General features: G+C 42.4%; 1 pseudogene; it reads right to left on the bottom strand.

The window, feature by feature from the left end:
• Positions 1-1,937: 1,937 nt before the first annotated feature.
• Positions 1,938-3,215, bottom strand: LOC102919506 (COP9 signalosome complex subunit 5-like; annotated as a pseudogene).
• Between the last annotated feature and the right edge of the window lie 3,574 nt (positions 3,216-6,789).

Genomic DNA, 6,789 nt, shown 5'->3' with positions numbered 1-6,789 from the left:
CCAGCTCAATGCCCACAGGGCTGCTTTCACTGTGGGAGCTCACACTGTCTGAAACTTCAGATAGATCAGAACTCGGAACACTGCTTCCTTCAGCCTGTAGGACTTTTTATAAAACATTGCTGAGCAAGAGTCATGGGGGAAGTTGGGAGGGATGGGAGGAGAGGGATTGAGAAAACACGTGTGTTTCCTATTAGACTAATCGATGAGTTTTTCTGTTTGATAAAGAAGCAAATGTCAAGTCAGGTGTGGTGACTGAGCACTTGTTAGGCAATAATTCCAGCACGTGAGAAGTGGAGACAGGAGGATTGCCTATGAGCTTAAGCTTGGGTGTGATACACAATAAGTTTCAGGAAGGCCTAGGCTACAGTGTAAGGTTCAGTTTTAAACAAAACAAAACAAAATGCTAGAGTTTGGATAATAGATTACTTACCTATTGACAACTCCTGGTCACTTATGACAGAGCAAGGTCTAACGTTCACAGTAGTTCAGGGGAAGTAACAAACCGCAGTGTGCTTGAGCAAGTTTTAAATCTAGACACACACATCACCAATTGCCAAAGAAATTGCTGAGGACGGGGTGGGGTCTTTTATTTGGATCCATTCTACACGCCATCTGGAAACATGGCTTCTTCTGTTTCCTCCCCCAATAGACTACACCATCTTACCACTTAGCATTCTAGAGATAAGCATCCACACTAGTGCATGAAGTTAAGTCTCTTCTAACAATGATGAATGAATGATCCGAATATACTGAGTTGACACACACCTCGGAGGATGAAAGTGTGAAGTCTGACCTCAGCCACCATGAGAGCAACTTCTGTTCCAGGCAGCTATCCAGCACATCCTTCCTCCCCTGGCCAACATCATGCTTGATTTCCTCTGAACCAAGAGATGTGTTTTGATTTTGCCTTAATTTTCCAGGTGTCTCCTACTTTTATGCCAGCTGGGAAGCATGCAGCTGGACCAGTGGAGTGATTAGAGGGCCATGTTCTGACCATGTGTCTTCGAGTCACCTTCCAAGCTCTCAGAGATGGGTTCTCTCCTTGGCAACATCATCTTTTGTTAATTTTGCCACCTTCTGGGAAGGACATCCGGTCCTGAAACCTGATCTGATTTTTTTTTTCTATTTGGGGATGAGTGAGCCCAGTTTTTCTGCCCCTTTCTTTAAGTGGCCAGATGTACACTGATTCCAGGTTTCTTCTCTGTTCCTGGACCTGGCAAGTGAAAAAAAAATCCTACAGGGAATGCACTGGGTGATGTTTTCTCCATGTATCATGCATGTGCAGACTATCTTCAGCTCCTAATTCATGATTATGGCGTTCTCAAGGGCCAGAGAGAGCTTTGCGTACTCTCCAGGCCCCTTTAACAGCTGACAAAACCCAGATCTTGATAAGCAGCGAGGAAGTTAGGGCTTTCTATGCACAGCTGTGCATCTTATGATGATGAAGGATCCAAACAATTCCTGACTGTTACCCCTTAGGGATTGGACTGATGCTCCTAGGTTGCTGTTGTCCGTTGTACATCGAGTGACATCAGCAGCAGAAAGATAGGCTCTTAGCTAGATTCTGAAATGCAATGTCTAATATTGCAAGCAAATCTTACTGATTTTTCATCACTTATTTATAGAAGAGAACAAGTTTCAGCTTATTTCTGAGAACAGCGATGAATGGAGCGCCTTCTAATGTCCACGACTCAGAAAAGCAATGGCGGGCACTGAGTATTTGGAATTCCTGTCGCATGGATGTATATGCCCATTACGATCCTTTCTTACTGTGTGATCTTTGATGGAATTGAATGTGATGCCATTTACAATAAAAAAAACATTTATAATATTAAATTATAGCATGTAAATATTTACAGATTTTTCCAGAATAATGTTGAATGTCTCATTGGGACTCAATTATTCAAAATGTTTTTTCTTTTTTTTTTTCATGTTAGAGTTTTATTACAGTGCTCATACTCAAGACACGCACAGCACCTTAGTCTTCTAGTCTGAGTTTTGGTAACTGGTTTAAAAGTGTTACTGGAGGTGCTGTTTCTTCCACACGTCAGCTTTCAGGAAAAAGTCCTCAGTGGTAACTAAGCGACGTTAATTTGATTGAATGGTTTGTCCTTAATAACCTGAGACATCAATCCGTGGATGGCTTCTATGGTAGCTTTACAGCTGTCTCGAGTAGCTTTGGCAAATTTGTCTTCTGAGACATCAATCCGTGGATGGCTTCTATGGTAGCTTTACAGCTGTCTCAAGTAGCTTTGGCAAGTTTGTCTTCTGACTTCCGGTCATGGGTTTCTAAACCCAACATGGAACTCCCTCGCCCCAGCTGGGCTTCTGACTGCTCTAATTTTTCAGACAAATCAAATACCTGGCCAGTGGTATAGTCTGCATTAGTAAGCAAGCTAGAGGAACTCAGGGTATTCACCCCGTATTTATTCCACAAAAGCTCAAGTAGTTTACGTTCCAAAGAGGATTTGAAATATGAGACTTCTAAGGCATAATATTGTTTGCAGTGCAACGCCAGAGTCTTCTATTTTATTAAGTGGGATAGTCTGGTACTCAGAAGGACCTCCATCAGGAGGCTTGTAGCCCTTTGGATGTGTCCTAAAGGCGCCAAGATTCACTTTTCCTGCAGATATTGTTCTGGTTGGGTCAATCACTACCGCTACAAATGGTTCCTGGAACTGCTGGTTAAGCATCTGTGTACTAACGTCAATCCCAGAGAGCCAGCAACCATACCCAGGGTGGCTATGATACCAGCCAATTGCATTTTCAAGGCGGCCAACCTGTTTGGCATTTTCTATGTATGCAGCCATATACTCATATGCAGCAGCCTGAGCGTTTACTCGGGTTTCAGTGCCCTCTACAGGCAAAGCAAAGCTGTCCATGATGATCATGGTCTCTCCATCCACTTTCCCGAGCATCAAGCCCATCACTTCCAGGTTGCCTCCTGGTCTGGCATGCATCACCATTTTCAGGAGAGCCAACGCCGAGATTTTGCAGTATTTAAAGTAATGGCGATCCTTAGTCCAGGGTTTCGCCGCCAGGATTTCTTGCTGTTGTTTTTGTCATATTTGAAGATTTCATCGATACTCTGCGCTTCCTGCATGTTGTTGGCCAATGCCCAGGTTTTCTGGGCCATACCACTCCCGGAAGCCGCCATGGCCGAGGGACCGGAGAAGCTGTCGCCTCCACAGCCGAGATGCAACTTTACTTCGTGGGGCCTCCACGTGCGGACTGGGCACCTTCCCCGACCACGGGTGCACACTCACTAGACTCTCAAGGTGGCCATGACTCAAAATGTTTTCTTGAACAGCTATTATGTGTGGGTGTTGCGTATGGGTGACAAGAGTATATAGATAGTTCAAAGTTTGCGTCTTTGAGAGGAGGGAAGGGCTGAAAAATAGACTTTTAACACAATTTGGTACGAGCGATTACAGAGAAGAGATTCAGGGAGTTTAGATGGCAGAGGAGCGACACCAAGCAAACCTGGGGAGAGACGGGGAGGATCAGGAAAGGTTCTGTGGCTAGATTACACTTGGGCAGAAAATGAGCCAGGAGAGAATGGAGGTAGGTGGTGCAGGGTTGGGGTGCACGGCCTGGGGTGCATGCAGGTTGGGCGGCAGAACACATTGTCTGGGCGCAATCTCCAGCACCCAGGAAGATGAAAGATAATGCAATGAATGCGTTTAGAAGTGGCTCATGTGTGCACTCCTAGCATTTGGGAAATAGAGGCAAGAATATTAGGAATTCAAAGAGTATGATCCTGTCTCAGAACATGTATCGATCGCCAGCAAACCAATATACTATAGACACCTTCATTATACTGGGTTTTCTCTGCTTATGTCTTTTCTTTAATTCACATCGAATCTGCGCTGTTTTTCAAGTTTTTGGTCACCTGTTGACGGTTCTAGGACTTTCCCTGTTGGAGACAGGAAAGGAGGAACCAAATTCATAGAGTGTAATGAGTTTATAATTCATAGTGAAGTTGGTGTCTAAAACACTAAGAAGAAAATGACAGTACTAGAAAGACATTAAAAGTAGAAAATATTTGGTGATATAAAATTAGATGCCAGGATAGTTCAAGCCAGAAGGAACAGTAAGGCAGCAAATGTTACCGGCCTTAAATCTTGATTTTATGAGGTGAAGGCTGCCTAGCCCTGGAGCCTCTCCTGAGCTCCACCCAAGAAGTTCTGAGAGAGACTTACGGAGATGAAGGTTTATGGCTCAGGAGGACCTTGACGTTGAGCAGTTTAGGGAATAGGCTACTAAATTTCTGAAAGTCCCAGGAAATGAAAGATCTGGGTCTCAAGGCCGAGCTCAGAGAACTGAATGACACTGTACAGCTCCATTGCTTGTGGATAGACGCTAGCATTTTGCCATCTTTAATCCTATTTTCCTAATGGACAAGTTCGTTCTAATGACAGTATAATGAAGTTAATAAATGACTCACACCTAGGATGGGAAAAGTGGTTAAATGATCACTGCCCTATCAGACTATGATTTGAGTCCACCTATGGAAATTTGGCAGCTGTGTGTATGATGTACCTGTGCTGTTTAGTGGTTGGCTCTTCGGTTTTGTACTCTGTTGTTTACACATTTCTTGAGTATAGCACCCTTTAAAACGCCCTTAATGCCCTTTTCATTGACACTGTGGATGAATAACAAATCAAGGGGTAATTATGATATTTTGATAATTATGATATTTTGCTGAGAAACTGAATTTTGGAATGCTCATATTGTATTGTAGTTCCAGCACTCCAGTTGGACCTACAGGAAATCTAAACATCTGGACGAAAAACTATCATATTGAGATGGATCAGTTATTCAGTTTTGTAATACCAAGACTTAGATCACTGGAAGAGTTTTTAAATCATATATTATCAGATGTTTCACATTCTGTGGATAAAGCTAGAATACAAAATATAGATTCAGACCAGGGAAAAGCAGGGCAGTAGCTGCAGGGTGTGGTTGCACATGCCTGTAATCCTAGCACTCTGCATACTGAAGTAGGATGATCATGAGTTCAAGGCCATGCTGGGATATACAGTGAGGTCCTACCTAAGCAAAGAAGGAAGAAGGGAAGGAGGTATAAAAGGATGCACGAACAGCTTTGTAATTGAATATATTACATGCGTATTGCTTCTTGAAAAGGAGTCATTGGAGAGTGAAGTTTATAGAGATAATGGAGATGTGATCCTTAGAGTCATCATTTAAGAATGACTCAATAATATCTTGATAGGTTAAGGACATAAAAGGTAGTGGCAGAAAGATATGTAGGATTTTGTTTGACTTTGCAGTGTACACTTTTTTGTGTACTACAAGCTGAAAAGTAGTTTTTTCGTGTTAAACAAACAGAATGGTTTTCATCATTTTAGTCACAAATATTCCACTTTGAAGTGTTTAAAATAAATTTGTATTAGTTTTATACTAAAAATTTATAAGCACAGATAGGCTCTTTGAGAAACTTAATAGTGGCTGACATACTGAATTTATTTCCTACATTAATTCTTGGAATCCTACAAAAATCCAGTAATAACTTGTTTTAAAATTTGATTAACACCAACGGTAGTAAGGATCACTATGGCATTTTGCTCTGGCCCAGGCCCACTTGCTCAACACTGGTTTCTCTCCACTAGTGTTTTCCTTTCTAATATCATAGCTCACATATACACTCACCTCTCACTTACATGTACACATGTAAACCATGTAAGCTCAGATTCACTTTCCAGAGAACCTGATATTACAAATAGTTAAATAATACATCAAGACAGATTAGAGATTTAGTGGATTTGGGGCTTTCTACCTCTGGTAATCCATTCCTTATTGATAAGGTGGTTTCTTGTTATTAGGCATAGGACAGTAGTGTAGCTAGAGTTTTCCTGGTCCTGCCTGGCCCATGGTCAGGACAAATCTCTCTCACTTGCCAGTCCTGCAGCCTCTCAGACTTAACTGATAAACACACAGAGATTTATATTGTTTACAAACTGTATGGCCACGGCAGGCTTCTTGTTATCTAGTTCTTATATCTTAAATTAACCCATTTCTATAAATCTATATACCTTGCCACATGGCTCATGGCTTACCAGTATCTTACATGTTGGTACTCATGGCAGCGGCTGGCAGTGTCTCCTGACTCAGCCTTCCTATTCCCAGAATTCTCTTTTCTGCTTGTCCCGCCTATACTTCCTGCTTGGCTACTGGCCAATCAGCATTTTATTTATACAGAGCGATATCCACAGCACAGTAGGGTTTCTATTGCTGTGAAGAGACACCTTGACCACAGCAACTCTTTTAAAGATAACATTTAATTGGGACTAGCTTACAGTTCAGAGGTTCAGTCCATCATGGTGGGAATCAAGGCAGCATGCAGACAGACTTGGTGCTAGAGAAGGAACTGAGAGTTCTTACATCTTGACTCATGGGCAACAGGAAGTGGTCTGAGACACTGGGAGGTATCTTGAGCATATATGAGACCCCAACGCCCATCTTCCACAGTGACACACTTCCTCCAACAAAGCCACACCTACACCAACAAAGCCACACCTCCTAATAGTGCCACTCCCTTTGGGGGCCATTTTCTTTCAGACCACCACAGCTGGGAAATGAAAATGAATGGAGATTTTTAAGAATTTGGCAGAAGAAAGAGAAAGGGAGGAGAAAAGGGTGAAGAAGAGCATGTATACGTATATGGGTGTGAAAGATGCAATGGGAACTTCTAGGTAGCTATATGTTCTGTTTAGCTATGAGTGTGTCCTTTAACTTCTTAAGATAAACTGTCAAAGAGTACTGCAA

The sequence above is a fragment of the Peromyscus maniculatus genome, chromosome 22 (genome assembly GCF_049852395.1).
Source record: "Peromyscus maniculatus bairdii isolate BWxNUB_F1_BW_parent chromosome 22, HU_Pman_BW_mat_3.1, whole genome shotgun sequence".
NCBI classification, from domain to species: domain Eukaryota; kingdom Metazoa; phylum Chordata; class Mammalia; order Rodentia; family Cricetidae; genus Peromyscus; species Peromyscus maniculatus.
This window is presented reverse-complemented; position numbering and strand designations above follow the sequence as displayed.